This window comes from Schistocerca gregaria, chromosome 6 (genome assembly GCF_023897955.1).
Source record: "Schistocerca gregaria isolate iqSchGreg1 chromosome 6, iqSchGreg1.2, whole genome shotgun sequence".
NCBI lineage: Eukaryota > Metazoa > Arthropoda > Insecta > Orthoptera > Acrididae > Schistocerca > Schistocerca gregaria.
Window position 1 is genome coordinate 36,882,676 of NC_064925.1, and position 16,721 is coordinate 36,899,396.

The 16,721-nt window shown below is 44.3% G+C and overlaps 1 protein-coding gene across 5 annotated transcripts in view; it reads left to right on the forward strand.

The window, feature by feature from the left end:
- LOC126279128 (CCR4-NOT transcription complex subunit 6-like) overlaps nt 1-16,721 on the forward strand; it is an 811,221-nt gene that overhangs the window by 169,597 nt on the left and 624,903 nt on the right. The gene's annotated exons all lie outside the window — the stretch shown is intronic.

Here is a 16,721-nt window from a genome sequence, read left to right on the forward strand (position 1 = left end):
TACTACATCCCTCAGAGCTACCCATTCTTCTTCTACTGTATTTCTTTCCTCTATTCCTGTCAATAGTTCCCTTATGCTCTCTCTGAAACTCTGTACAACCTCTGGTTCTTTCAGTTTATCCAGGTCCCATCTCCTTAATTTCCCACATTTTTGCAGTTTCTTCAGTTTTAATCTACAGGTCGTAACCAATAGATTGTGGTCAGAGTCCACATCTGCCCCTGGAAATGTCTTACAACTTAAAACCTATGTAAGTTTTAGGAACTTACATCAGTAGTAGGCCTAATTAGTTACATTCAGTCCGTCCGTTTGCCTGCTTAGTATAGCTCTTTTTTTTTTTTTTCTTTAAATAGGCAACACGTGTTTCTCTGAAGATGTACTCATGATGAGGTTAGTTTTGCGACATCGACGTGTTAGGCCTACATTCTCAAATGTCAACTGTTAGTAAGCATTCAAATCTAGCATTACGATACATACGTTAGAATTTCGGGCTCTGATTTGGTGAATATGTGGAAATTAACTCACACTTTCTTCCGCACTGCAGATGTATTTTTACAATATTGTGACATCACATAATTGAATAAACTCCTCCAGTGTGTCTCATGTGTTAACCTGAACCAGCAATGTAAATATCGAACTTTCCGCGCGACAGACGTATTTTGCAGATATTTTAGAATTTTTTAACATCTTAGATGTGGGAAGTAGTTAATTTACGACTCTGCTGGGTCTTTTAAATGTGCAGGAATCTCTACTGGTGGCAGTACGAAATTGTGGTTCACGGGTTGAACTTTGCTCGTCTTACAGTGCAGACATCTGCTGGCGACAGTAGCAGTTATTTTCTGCAGTTCAGCCATGTGGCGGTGACACGAGCAAGCGGGATGCGAATCAGGACTTGATTTTTTTCGTGTTTTCATGGTTTGTGGGACTGTACTTAAAGTGAAACTCATTTTCAAACAATATGAATTCCTAATTCATTCTTTATATTTGGAAAGGGAATGTTGGTTTTTTCGTTATTTGTAGAGAAATATGCTGTTCACACGTTCCAGTATCAATGATGAATGATATATATCTTCAAATGAAACTAACCAAGACGCCTAGTGAGCCAATTAACAAATCTTTTTCAGTCGCTAATGCAAACACATTCCAGAAAAATTTGACATGCGCAACTGTAATACGATACCACAGATTAGAAACCGTTTTTGCTGGTTTTAGGATTCCCAGAATGACCTCTAGGTCAGGGCCAAGGCTATCTGGTATCAGCAATTCCATACTACTCACGCCTAGACGTGAGCGGAACTTGTACTCAAAAGATGTGGCATTTCCTTACATTTAGTCGATGCTGTTTTCACACTAGAAACAAGACGAAAACAAGAAACTTGCTGCAAATTTTGACTGGCGTAATGAGGGATCGTATCGTGTATTGATGGGGACACCGCTCGGCCGCGCCATGGTATGCTGTTCGTGTCATAAGAAACAAGTCGACTTTGCTCTCAGACATTGCTGATTGTATCAGACCAGTTCATTCACATTCAGTGACACGGTACATAATCATCAACTCTCTAGTCCCCGAATCCATTAATGCTAAGCCTCTTAGCGAGGTCAACACTTGTTGAAGAAAAGAAAGAAAAAACTGAAAGTATGCCAGAGGTGAGAACCAAAGTCTTGTCGTGCCGAAAAAGATGTAACTACCAAGTGCGGTTTCCTGCGAGGAAAACTCTGACTCTACTTTACGCTGGAGTGACAAAAACGCGAGATACATGCTTCCTCTGACAGCAGGTAAGATACTCTCGTTACGGGGACAGCAGAACGACCAACACCTGGCGTCGGTTGTTGCACCAGGACAGCAGTGTTGCTGAATAGTGGCAGGATACTTTGTAATACAGATAAGGAAAAGGGTCTTGAGTGGAGCAGAGCAATGCCTTCTGTCCTTGTATACTGTCGGTCCGATTCCGCAGTGATGACCAGTTTCTTCGACTACGGAACCTCTTCGTATGTTTCCAAAATAAATACAAAATTGATGCAATTCACGACCGTGATGAAACTACCTACGTCACACTGCTAAAGCAACCAGTGAGATTCGGGTGCTGTACGAGCCGTCGACGAGTCGTGAAGTATACAGAGGCCTCACTTTTTGTGTGTGTAGTGAATCAACTGTTTGTAGTTTTACCCTTGTATCGGTTTCGTTTCAGGCGTAGTGAATTTGTCGTACTGATGGACCACATACAGAGGTCGAACCCTGCACTTTACTTCGTTATATGTATTTCTTAACTCACTCATAAATCCTGCTATTATATTAAGGTATTCCTTTGTGTCACTCTGATGCCTTGTACAGCATCTGAAAATTACTCGTTATGAAACTGCTATTGGTGTCATCTACACAGGTTTATATTACGCCGTGAATTAGATTAGTTGGGTATGATTACCCTCAGGATTCCGTTTCTTTATTTTTAACACAGCCCACTTCTGCAATGGAACTAAACCGGTTATTGTTGCGAGAAGCAGCGACGGTAGACTAGTAGGGAGACAGGGATGTTGGAGCAAGGGTGCTTCTACGCTCGTTCCTTCACCTGTGGCCCGGTGGCTCACGCCTCGGTCTCGGACCGTGGCGACCCAGATACTGCGCGGCTCCAAGGCACGACGCTCGCCGCTCGCCCGCCTGCCCTCGCAGCGCCGCACCCATGCCTTCAGTCGGGCCCTGCTAACCAGAGCTCCGTAACATTTGTGACTGCGCCAAATGGCTGTTGCTCGAAGTTCCCTGCCCTAATACCACGCGTAGCCCAGGTGCGGATTCCTGTGTTCATCCATACGCTGCTGTATTGGTACAGTTGTTTTTGTGAGCGCCGGTAGTAGCCTTGCCGTGACTCGTGAGACAGTTGTAAATCATCGAGCGGATCCCTGAGAACTAACGACGTACTAGTGCTTTGGACGTCGAACATTGTCTTCACGTAATGATCCACTGGTTCTTTGGCAAGTCCGAGGATCACAACTAAAAGTAACTCAGCAAACAATACATGCAAACACGTTTAAACGGAAACAAATTCAACCACATCAGTTTCGTAGAACTCATGCCAGGATCTTGCAAATATTTATTTATTTATTTATTGCAAAATTAAAGACCTGGTACCTGATGTTTGAAACAGGTCGTAAATCTTACAGTTCTCGTTTGTCACCTTTTCTGTTTTTTGTGTTCTTTTTATTTACAACTTATGACAAAGAATAATATTTTGTAAGATGACAATTTCAAGTTGAAATATAAATAAAATTTGGTTGTGTTAAGAATATTGCATCTACGGAATCATGAAATATTTGTTGTACTCCACGAACTTCCACATCACCACTTGTTCCTCTAAAATTAGCCACACAGGCGTTTTCTTTATGTTCATTGACTTTACAACATTTGAGATATTTAGACATTATCTCCACATCTAACACTTCACTGGTGTCTGCACTCGTGGCAGTCACTACTCCATTCAAAGAAGTATGTCCTTTTTTCTGCCACCTTCCATCGAGTGCAACTGCAATATGCTTCCCTAGCAGCCACTTTCATGCTTTCCTCACTGACCTCACATACAGCTTTCTCTAATATTGCAGTCAGTTTTTCAGATTTATTTGGTGGTTCATGTAACTTCATCATTGAACAAAATGTTCTCCCTGCAGCCATGCCCTTGCCAATCGATCGTAAGGCATAAACTAATCTAGTACTGATTTCATAAGGGCCACTTGCACTTGGTTTTGAGGAACTCATAAATGAAATCACAGCTGAGCATTTAGTGCAAATTAAATCCAAAGCAATTATTAGGCCTTTTCTCCCACTTTGGCGAGAGCTTCGTTGATGACGCACTTGTTGAAGAATTACAATTAAAAACATAGTTGCCAGGCGATATAACCTTTTGTACATAAAGCTTTCTAAACTTGTTTCCTCTAAATTGTCGTTTCTGGAAAATGCGTTTACGTTTCGTCACTTCAACAAACACAACAAAACACACGTAAACAAGCAGTGCAAACGTAAGTCTAACAACTACTCGCAATCATACTTGAACAAAACTACCACGTGTTTCAAAGCATGTTGTTTACAAACAGCAGAAACAAAAGAATACCGACCGTTGCATTTCAAGGATAGCCAAAACACTCGGGAGTAATATATATATGCAGAAAAGTGGGCGACAGGAAAGTGGGCGTGGCACATAAACGCACGTGGTAGGAAAATGCTCTTTAAATGGTCGAAAAAAGAATTTTCAGCAAAATTCTTTTCAGAGTACTTAAATAAAACCTTAATTAAACGAAATATGATGAAAACCGAAAATCGATTTTTTTCGACCTGAACCACAGTGTGGCCCCCTTAACCATAATCTTCCTTCCTTCGAGCTGTTGACCTCCAGTCAGCCTCTTCTGTTCCTCTCGGTGGCTGCGCTGGCTCCAAAACTGGCAGAGAGATGGTTCATATGGCTCTGAGCACTATGGGACTTAACTGCTGAGGTCATCAGACCCCTAGAACGTAGAACTACTCAAACCTAACTAACCTAAGGACATCACACACATCCATGCCCGAGACAGGATTCGAACCTACGTCCGGAGCGGCAGAGAGATATTAGTTCTACCAATAGTCTATGACAATATTGAGGTCGACGCCAGAGGTAGATTTAAAACACTTTAATTACGCTGTTAGTGCAAAGGATTCACTGATTGATCAATTTTGGGTCTCACATAACGTTCGAATTACAGGAAAGCATATTGTTGCCTACTGCACTAGTTTATGGATTCTCAAATTGTCCTAGTACAGTAATCACTCAACACAACTCAGTGATTCAAGGCGATTCACATGTGGCAAAAACTGAACGCATCAATTCACCATATCGCTATCCTGAAACTTACTGGCAGATTAAAACTATGTGCCGGACGGAGACTCGAACTCGGGACCTATCCTCACACACATTTAAGGAACACGAAACATTGAAGATAGTGCACAAAAAATAATCAGTAGCTCCGTCAACACTGAACTGCTAACCAGTCATTGTTCATAGGTGTCAATAATCACTGTAGTCCCCTGATAAGTTTTCACTCGGAATTAATTAGTAATTACTATCAAAGAGGTCATGAATTAAACCCACGAGTGAAGAAAACGAACTGTACGCAATATCTGCCAATATTTCAGAATGCTAGTTATCCGTCTAGTCCTTATTGCTCACGACAAGACACACACAGTCTTGGAAAAAAGTAATCATATACTGTTGTTCATGTGCAAGACCTTTATTTATTAGAAGTAAAGATCGGAACCAGGCATGTTAATTGGCAAACGAACAGTATCGGGTTTCCTTCCTAATCTGCCCATAGACAAGGATTAACTAAATTAGCGTTCTGCAAAAATTACATAAAAATCCTGTAGGAAGGCTGACACTGTACCACCGTGAGACTCACATTCCCAACTGTCAACAATTCTACATATGCAATGTACCTTACAGACATTTGCCCATTCACTCAATATTCGCGCACGCTTTGGCGATTCCCGTAAGAGTTTGGGCAACCTGTGCGCATTCGCACAGACGAAGGTCAATGGCTGGGTATCCTTTGACTATATATATGAAGACAGCAACTGTTCTCGAAAGAACAGAATACTGTTGGTGACCGTGCAGCTTTTCTCTGGAATAAATGATGACTAACTGAAACCCTCATCTGCCGTTAGGTGTTGTTGGTATACGTTTCACGGGAAGCGTGCAAGGGATAAGTCCCGGCAGCAGCGCTATTCATCTGTGTCCTCTGTGGCTCAGCTGGATAGAGCGTCTGCCATGTAAGCAGGTGATCCCGGGTTCGAGTCCCGGTCGGGGCACACATTTTCAACTGTCCACATCGAGATATACCGACAACACCTATCGGCAGCTGAGAGTTTCAGTTAGTCATCATTTATGACATAATTTATAATCGATGTCAGTCAGGCAGCAGTAGCCGACCGCGACAGACGCAGCAACAGATAAGTAAACCGCTTTTATGACATCTACGAGTTCCTAACCAGGAGCGAATTTTATTATATCATCTGTGTTCTTTAATAGTTTAGTTTCTTGAGTTTCTGCGTGTAAATTTAAAATCTAATAGCCACAGTTTTCGCCTTTTCGTTTGCGTCAGAAAGTAAACCGATTTTGTGATATATTACAAGTCTCTTGTCGGGAGCAAATTATTTAATTTCACCTGAGTGCTTCGGTAGTTAGGTTCTTGAATATCTGCGTATTACTAGACAGTTCGTGCGTTTTCTTCAGGGTCTACATTAGAGTCGCGCAGCACGTGCCGATAGTCCGTTTATCTGGATAGTTAAGTTTTCCACCGTCCTTGGTATGGACAGGGAGTGCGATTGTTGTGTGCAGATGCGAGCCGAGTTGGTGACACTTGGTTCTCAGCTTGGGGCTGTGATGGCGTCGGTTACACAGCTTGAGGCTGCAGTGGATGGGCACCACTGTTGCGGGCCGGCCGTGGGGATCCAGCGGACGTGCAGCGCGTGCTCACCGGTGGCCAACCCAGTTACTGCTGATCCAGCACCTGTGGTCGAGTGGGAGGTTGCCCCGGGCGAAAGACTTCCCAGGCGGCCGCACGTAAGGGCTTCCCGGTTTGTCTGACAAACAGGTTCCAGGTGCTGTCTGTGGCTAACACTGTCGCTGAGCCGGATGCTGTCGCCCGTCCTGTTTCAGAGGAAACCACTCAGGCTGCAAGGTCCTGGCAATCGCAGAGGGTGGGACTATTGGTAGTTGGGAGCTCCAACGTTAGGCGCGTTATGGGGCCACTTAGGGACCAATCCACTAAGTTACAGGCCCATATCGTTAACGTCGATATGCAGCAGAATTTTAGAACATATTTAAAACATCATGAATTACCTCGAAGGAAGCGGTCTATTGAACACACTCAACAAGGCTTTAGAAAACATCGTTCGTGTTAAACACAACTAGCTCTTTATTCGTATGAAGTGTTGAGTGCTATTGACAAGGGATTTCAGGTCGATTCCGTATTTCTGGATTTCCGGAAGGCTTTTGACACTGTACTACACATGCGGCTCGTAGTAAAATTGCATGCTTATGGAATATCGTCTCAGTTATGTAACTGGATTTGCGATTTCCTGTCAGAGAGGCCGGACGGAAAGTCATCGAGTAAAACAGAAGTGATCTCAGGCGTTCCCCAAGGTAGTGTTATAGGCCCTTTTGTTGTTCCTTATCTTCATAAACGGTTTGGGAGACAATCTGAGCAGCCGTCTTTGGTTGTTTGCAGATGACGCTGTCGTTTATCGACTAATAAAGTCATCAGAAGATCAAAACGAACTGCAAAGCGATTTAGAAAAAAAGATCTAAATCGTGCGAAAAGTGGCAGTTGACCTTAAATAACGGAAAGTGTGAGGTCATCCACACGAGTACTAAAAGGAACTGGTTAAACTTCGATTACACGATAAATCAGTCTAATCTAAAAGCTGTAAATTCAGCTAAATTCTTAGGTATTACAATTGGAAAGAACACACAGAAAATGTTGTGGGAAGGCTAACCAAAGGCTGTGTTTCATTGGCAGGACACTTAGAAAATGTAACAGACCTACTAAGGAGACTGCCTACACCACGCTTGTCCGTCCTCTTTTAGAATACTGGTGCGCGGTGTGGGATCCTTACCAGGTAAGACTGACGGAATACATCGAAAAAGTTCAAAGAAAGGGAGCATTTTCTGTATTATCGCGAAATATGGGAAAGAGTGTCACAGAAATGATACGGAATTTGGGCTGGAAATCATTAAAAGAAAGGCGTTTTTCGTTGCGACGGAATTCCAATCACCAACTTTGCCCTCCGAAGGCGAAAATATTTTGTTGACACCGACCTACATAGGGCGGAAAGAGATAGGTGTTCATTCTTTCCGCTCGCTATACGAGATTGGAATAATAGAGAATTGTGAAGGTGAAGGTGGTTCAGTGAACCCTCTGCCAGGCACTTAAATGTGATTTGCAGAGTATCCATGTAGATGTAAATGTAGATTGGTCTAAAGTTTTAGTGTTAATTAATTTGGAAGATTATTAGTTTCAAACATCTTTAGATAATTTAAGGAAATGTTGGAGATATGTACTTTGAAATGATAGGCGTTAATATGCCGAACTATGTTTCCTACAACTCACTGGATATGTAAGGTTGTACTGCATGGACTTTTTGAATAAAAAATATTTCAAATTAACAAAATTTATGAGTTAACTAATTACATAGCTGCAGCTATATTGAAAAGCAGTATATAGTGTGCAGTGAAAGTCATTCGGCGTAAGCTTATTTATGAATCTGAAATTCGTATGGTCTCAATGGTACTATTTTGCCATTATCATATTTTACAAACGAATTTTATAAAATCTTGAGAGGCAGAAGAAATTAGATACTCACCTTGGTTCTTGTCACAGTGACAGTGTTGTTGACGAATTGAAAGGAAGCCATTGCACAAAGAGATTATCCATTATAACCGCGATGCATCACGTCTTCGTGATACCCGACACTGGAATGTAAGTTGTCGTTGTGTGTTTCCTTTGTGTGAGAAGTAACGCGTGAAACAGACTTGTTCTTATGTTTATATTTGCGTTCGGTGTTATCTAACCGTCGTTAATTAACTTAGAATCAATTATGATGAAATATGATTGATTACGCGTCGTAATGTTTTGGTCCCGCGAATGTCCATTGAGTTAATGTAGGATCTACTGACCACTCGAGACACAGCTTAGGAGGGAATCCTAGCCAGCGGCGTGGTGTGATGCTAAAGTTTTAGATGCCTCAACAATCTACTGCGAGGTGCTCACTCTTTATGCAGTCACTCTAGCATATTTTAGCAACTCCTGAGTGTTCATTTTAAGTAGTGTAAAGGCATAAAGTCAGACGTAGTACAGCTAAAGAGACCTTAACAGACCTTCAGTTCTGTGGGAAACGTATCACAAACATGATGTCCCATTTTGTGACAATAACTTTGCTACAGGAAATACAGTGCCAGATAATGGTCTGCATTGTCTTCTAGTGAATCATTTCGCTGAGTTAAGTCCATCTTCGCCCCAAGGAGTAGTAACAGCGGAAATATTTGTAACAAAAAGTTAGAATTATTTGTATTTTCTCTAAAGATAGATGCACTGGAATTAATATCAGGAAGGGATCGTTTGTTTGAGGTCCACAGTTTAATTTTTTTCTCCTACAGGGAATGCTCCAGAGAGAGGCAGCAAGATGCAGTGTATTATGTACGTGTTTGCGTATGTCAGATAGTAACTGAGTCTTACCACAATTAACTGGTCTCAAGACGTTTGATACCTCCGTCCCGCCTATGTAGACGAGAGATTTTCTGCAAGTTTATTCTGTAGCTGAACTTTTCTCGAGATGAGGTTATCTTTCGGCACGAGTCAACTGATTTCTGTCAGTCACAAATGAAGAGGTTTGTCGGGTAGTTTCTCTACACACGGAAGAACGCATCGATTCGTATTGGCAGTTCTGTAAGACGAGAGTGAAACGTTGCATTTGCTTTGTTCCTTAGTTTCTTCTGTAGGATACCGCCAGCGAATGTTGGCTGGAAACAACTGAGGTCAGTGTTTGAATGATCACAAAAATGTTACGGTCACTAGTGCATCAAACAAATCTATCGTCGAATACCTACACGGACAGCAGGAAACGTAAAAGTTTCTACCTAGGTGTCACGCTCACTCCGTGTATCTGACATTCAGATAGACAGCCTCAAGTTCACAACTGGAAGTGAAGGTAATGTGGCGTGAAAGGGGTTTTGTGAAGAGGTTCGGGTTGCTGTTGTTCATCGTAGCGTTAAGTGAACACACAAAGTTTGGATGAATTGTGAGGGTGGATGCGAAGTGACTGTCGACTTGTGGTACTGTCACGATGTGTTTGAGTGAGTAGAGGGGACAGTCGTCGCTCGTATAGCAGTAAGCTTGTGCGACCTGTCGCAGTAAGATTGTGCAACGTCGAAACCGATTAAGCACGTCGCGTGAAGACACTCGGCGAAGTGTGTCTGCAGGTAAGCGGCCGCCTGCCGGACCTGAGGGGCTGGGGGGCCTCTGTCTGTCTGCGGGCCGGTCAGCGTAGCACATGAGGGAAGGGCAGGAGGGGACCGTGGCCGCCGCGCCGCGCCGCGGCTCCGGGAGGCCGAGAACCGGCCGCGGTATGGCGACGCCTGCCACCTTTCCGGAAGCACACATTAACGTCGTCACACTTCCCCAGCCTTCATTCCGACATATTGCTCAGGTGGAAACACTTACTCTTACGTGACCGTCGGGCGCTTTTACGTCCCCGTTAGTTGCTGCATCGACCTACCTTCCGTTTCTCAAAGCAGGCACACCGCACTTTGCCACTGCGCTGGGCACCCGTCGACCCGTGCTGCAATGTGTACGGATCGCCAGTTATTGTTTGCACCATTTCTTACAAAAAGGGCGCTGCAATTTACCGAGTGTCAGTGTCGATAAAATTCACCGACACCCGTGTACTTTAAGATACTATGTACTTTTATTGTGAAGCCAACCAATTTCGGTATTTCATTATGCCATCTTCAGACCCCTGCAGGGCTGCATCCAAATAAACGAATATCTACATCACACTCTGGAGCCATCTAACAGTGTGTGGCGGAGGGTATTTTCGATACCACTGTCTGATCGCTCCAACCCTGTTCCACCTGCCAATAGTGCGTGGGAACAATGATTGTCCGTAAGCCTGTGTATTGGCTCTAATTTCTCAAATTCTCTCTTGGTGGTCAATACGCGAGATGTATGTGGGGGGAAGTAATAGGTTGTGCGACCCCTTCTGAGAAATGCTGTTCCTAAATTTCAGTAGTAAATCTCCCCGTGATGCACAACGCCTCTCTTGTAACGTTTGCCAGTGGAGATGCAGATCTCCGTAACGCTCTCTCGGCAGCTAAACTGACCCCTGACGAAACGCGCCCCTCTTCGTTCATGTCTTCGATCAGTCCTGCCTGTCATATACTTGCCGTATAGCGCCATAAATCACTGGACATCGTGAAGTCAGTCGCTATACAATTGCTTCATTCGAAGGCATGATAGCAACTCATATTTTGTATAACGATTGAATACACGCTGTCCAGTGATTTACTGTGCTATACGACAAGGTCGTTTATTTGGATAGATGTGTATGGGACCTAAAGATGGCGCAATGCTACACCTTATTTTAGATCTATGTAACGATGCTGTGCTGATTATACAGGTTGTTACAAAAAGGTACGTCCAAACTTTCAGGAAACATTACTCACACACAAATAAAGAAAAGACGTTATGTGGACGTGTGTTCGGAAATGCTTATTTCCATGTTACAGCTCATTTTAGTTTTGTCAGTGTGTACTGTACTTCCTCGATTCACCGCCATGATTTCATACGGGATACTCTACCTGTGCTGCTAGAACATGTGCCTTTACAAGTACGACACAACATGTGATTCGTGCACGATGGAGCTCCTGCACATTTCAGACGAAGTGTTCGTAGGCTTCTCAACAACAGATTCGGTGACCGACGGATTGGTAGTGGCGGACCAATTCCATGGCCTCCACGCTCTCCTGACCTCAACCCTCTTGACTTTCATTTATGGGGGCATTTGAAAGCTCTTGTCCAAGCAACCCCGGTACCAAATGTAGAGACACTTCGTGCTCGTATTGTGGACGGCTGTGATACAATACGCCATTCTCCAGGGCTGCATCAGCGCATCAGGGATTCCATGCGACGGAGGGTGGATGCATGTGTCCTCGCTAACGGAGGACATTTTGAACATTTCCTGTAACATAGTGTTTGAAGTCACGCTGGTACGTTCTGTTGCTGTGTGTTTCCATTCCATAATTAATGTGATTTGAAGAGAAGTAATAAAATGAGCTCTAACGTGGAAAGTAAGCGTTTCCGGACAGATGTCCACATAACATATTTTCTTTCTTTGTGTGTGAGGAATGTTTCCTGTAAGTTTGGCCGTACCTTTTTGTAACACCATGTATTTATATATTTTGACGATGCCATTATGGCCTTATCACTTTGACATGGTGTAAAAAACATCTGAGGATGTTCATTACGGACTGAAACCGGTCCTCGTCTAAAGAATGATATTATGGTCAAAGACTGGAATGAAAAACATTTGACACATTGAGGCGTCAGGTTGCTTGGGACGCCCCGTGTCTGTACATTCTCTCTATGGACAGTGTGTGCTGCCCGCAGAATTAATTTCCTATTGGAGAGGATTGTTGTGTCTAAAAAATTTGAAGGCAGAGAAATTAAGTAAGGCAGCTAGCAGGTGTAGAAGAGGATGTAGGTTGGAGTGGTTAAACAGAGATGAAGACATTGGACAATGTGAAATGGAGAGCCGCACGAAAGGTGTCTTCGGACTGAAGACCACAACGACCATGATATGGAACAAAGAAAGATCATTTCTGCGAGCGAACGGGCTGCAGAACACTGCGGTAATGTGCCTTCCGTACTGTAAGGGAAGAAGAGGGGGAAAACTTGTAAGAGGGCTGCTCGAGTTGCAGGCGGGACAAAGGCGACTGCCTGTGGTGCGAACGGGGCTACTCGGCTGCGCTGTGTGCTGTGTGCTGTGCGTTTACCCGGCCGCTGGCTGCTCGTTAAGGGGGTGCGCGGCAGCCGCCGAGCCGTGTGACAGCGCCGGAGGCCGCCTCTCAATGGAGCCGCAAGAAAAACACGGCCGGCCAGTCTTGTCTGCAGTGCCGGCCTCTGTGAGGGCCGGGAGCGCTTTTTGCTCACTCACTCCCTCCCTCCTACGCCATTACGTGCGGCGTTTGTGTGCTCGCTGTTCGGCAAGGTCAGGTCGCTACTAGCAAGAGGCCCCGCGCCGACTCATTAGCGACTCGTTCTTCTGCGGTACAGAGTGGTCTCTGTGCGACTGTCAAAACCGAAAGTCGTGTGTGAACTGAAACACTCGGACACACTGTAATTTCGTAGCTGGAGGCTATGCCTTGAAAGCAATCTTTTAGAAACTGTTGGTAAGCTTCAGTAGGATCAACGAAGGTAAGGTTTTGTTAAACCTGACGGTAGGTTCGTTCCGCTCTCGCGATGTCGCAGAGTTCGGCCGTCCGCTCCGGGGAAAACACACGATGCCGCCATCCTTAACGGCAGGCGCGAATCGCAATCAAACTGTCCACAGGCATGCTCAGGAGTGGGTCAAGGAGTAGATTGGAAACGAATAAGGATTTCGTAAGGACACAGGGGCGTGTTTACTATGACCCTAAAGAGATAGGGAAGAAAACCTACATCTATACTAAATATCCACTAGCAATATGAAAATTATCCTACTAAATTGCACGACAAGTGCCGTAGTGGAAACAGAACGAATTAAACGGATAGACGACGAAGCAGCTGACGTAATTTGTCTACAGGAACCATACATGCGCAACGGGAAAATACCTGGCGTTCAGAGGCAATGCACCGTAACCTACGGTTTCACAAATGCAAAGGAAGCAATCGTTGTGCCGAACATACACGTAAGAGTCACACAAATTTCACACCTGAACACGGAACACCCTAGGCTGGGAACACGCGGTAAGCTCTTCCATTTATGCTCAATACTCACTCGAAACAGAACAATTCTCAAATAAAGTGAGGCAGATAACAAGGTCCACCAGAGACCGACAACAGTGCGGCTCGACCGTATATGTCGTAGACAAAGCAACACTCTGTGATCGCAAACACCGACACACTCACGTACAACACAGCACCCACAGTTGCTGTTACACAAGACAACTTGGTAAACTCATCGCGCAGATCAATAACTCGAGCCTCCGTACATCACACACTAGCACTTACTTCAGAGTTTACACGCAGACACAAATATTACAAAAAGCTCAATCCGCTGCCGTACCAGTAGGAAAGGAAAAACGGAAACAGGAAATACCGTGGTCCACAACGTTTAGTAGAGTCCGGAAAGGCTCACGAGACAAAATACGACACTGTCAAAGGTCAAAACGGCACAAGAACGAGAAATTAGGCTCCATATATAACGCGACGTTAAAGGCAGGTATAAAACCGAACTTGACAAAAGAGGATCACTGGGACAATTTTGTGCGGAATCTGTTACAAAATAATACGTGGGGAGAACGTCTCCACTACGCGAGGCTGGTGATGTCCTGCAGAATACCTTCCACAAAAGCTTCTCCCCAGACGATGACCAACAGCTACATATCAGTCTGCACCGACTAATACTAATTATCTACGCTACTGACCAAGTAGTCATCCCCTTGGCTCAGGTGGAATCGTCCTTGCAGTTAACGAACAAAAACCTTAAAAGAAGTCTCAAGCCCCGACGCGATTCACCCAGAAACTATCAGGAATACAGCACCGCAGATCATACTGTTTCTGATTCAATTACTGAATGACCTCCACGCCGCTACCCACTTTTCAGTTCCATGTGCCTCTCCGGCACGTGATATGGGGTTGTGGATTCGACTCCCGGATCGCTCGTGGGCGTTAATTTTCAGTGTGCCGTTGCTATTTGCTCGATGGCCGCAATGGAAAATCATGCGTGTAGACTACGCTAGTTTAGAATTTCACCCGACAAATAGAATTACAAAAAAAGCAGTGGTAGCAAAATAGAATCTGCGTGCCTATAATGTGTGTGTATTTACAGCATGCGTAATAGTCGAACGTTGTTCGTATGTGACTGATTATATGAGTAAATTTGATATCGATGTCTGCTCGTAGCACTCCTAGGAGTGGAATGGTCTGGCATGAAAAAAAATCGGTAACAGACGATACTCTAATGTGAGAGTGCGATAAATAATTAACCAGGTTGACGCTTTAAGTTGTAAACCAGTTGATGATTAAGAACTGCTAGGAAGTCGGCAGTGCAACATTGTAGCATTGTTAATTGCGTCGCCACACTTTTAATCGGCGCGGAGCGGTGCTGCACTGTTCTCCGTCCATGCGGTAGCAGTAGGACTCTATTGTCTGTACCGTTAGCTTGCGTAAGCGCCGGAGGATTTGCATTGCGTAATTGCACGGCGGACTCCGTAGGAGGATGCAGCCAGAGGGGATAGGTCGGTGGGTCACGGCGGGCAGTCGGATAGCGACGCGGCTTTCTGCCTCTCCCACTGCTCACACTAGCCGTGTACGCCATACCCGCGAGTGAGCCCGAGGAACGGTGGCCCACTGCAGATGGTTGACGAACGTCCCAGCACGCGGTTTACGTTCCCAGATACGTGAGCGACTCGAAGACTTTTCAAGTATTAGAATCCAGTACGTGGCCCTCGACGGCGAGTGTTCGTCTACATCTACGAGGCGCGACAATAAAGTAACGAGACTGATGTGAAAAAAATGTTGCTTACCGTTTTAGTCAAGTTTAGTGTTGTCTTCTTCAAAGTAGTTCCCTTCTGATTGCACACACTTTTCCCAGCGCTGCTGCCATTGATGGTAATCTGGAACTCATCTTCTGTAATATCCTCCAAGACTCTCGTCACAGCTTTTTGGACATCTTGTGTTGTTTGAAAATGGTGTTCCATGACGGCCGTTTTGATTCTTGAAAATAGAAAAAAGTCGCACAGACCGATATCTGGTGAATAAGGTGACTGTAGTAGTACTGAAATTTGTTTTGAGGTTAAAAATTGCTGTACTGACAGAGCAGTATGGGATGGCGCATTTTCGTGATGCAGAATCCTATTATCACCAATGTTGGCCATGACACGAAGAACTCTTTTACGAAGTCTTTCTAAAATTTCTCTGTAGTAATATTGGTTAACTTTTTTACCAGGAGGCACCCACTCTTTATGAACAAGTTGACATCCGTCCGTGAGGTTGATGGTCGTCCACTGCGGTCTTCATCTCATTCGTTCTGCTTTCACTAAACATTTTATGCCAACGAAAAACTTGAGCTCTTGACATAACCACCTCTCCAAAAGCCTTCTGAAGCTTACCGTAAGTTGTCGTCGCGTTTTCACCCAATGTAACGCAAATAGAAATGACATACCATTGCGCAATATTATGCGGTTCCATTTCCGTGACGAGAGACACAAACACGTGTTAACAACGTTTTGCAGCACAACTCACGACTGAGCAGTTGCATCGATGTGCCGCTTGGGCTAGAAGCGGCTTATAGACCAACGTGAAAGATACTGTGCCTACGCAAGCCTGCAGGGTTGCCACATCTCGCAGCTCGTACATGATAACTCTGCAATTTATAATAAGTGCCTGGCAAAGGGTTCATCGAACCATCTTCAAGTTATTTCTCTACTGTTCCACTCTAGAACAGTGTACAGCAAAAACAAACCCCGTAAATCTCTGGTTTCTCCTTCTTTATTAATTCTCGACCGCCGCTAACGGCTGGAGTATTGTAGGAACTTACGTAATAGATCAGGCGTACAGTGCACGCAGAAAGCGGCTGCTGTGGCTGCGGAGTAAGTGTGGTGTAGGTTGTTTTTTTAAGGTGGAGAATGTTTCCGTACGGCCAGTAGTATAGGTTCTGATTTCACACAGGGATGAACAGCATTCCTATTATTTAAAGAGAGTAGCATTCGTCATGGCAGATCAGAGAAAGAAAATCTTAATATAGTACTAGATAACTGCATAGTCTCACTTATAAACGGTAACGGTGCCCACATGCTGCTAGGTACAGTAATCTGACGACACCAGAGGTTACAGCAGTGAAATTCTAAATTCCGATTGGAACGTGTATTGCAAAGACAAATTAAACACCGATGATGAAGGGGAATTTATAGCCGTAAATAATACGATAAAGCCTAGTGACATAACAGCAG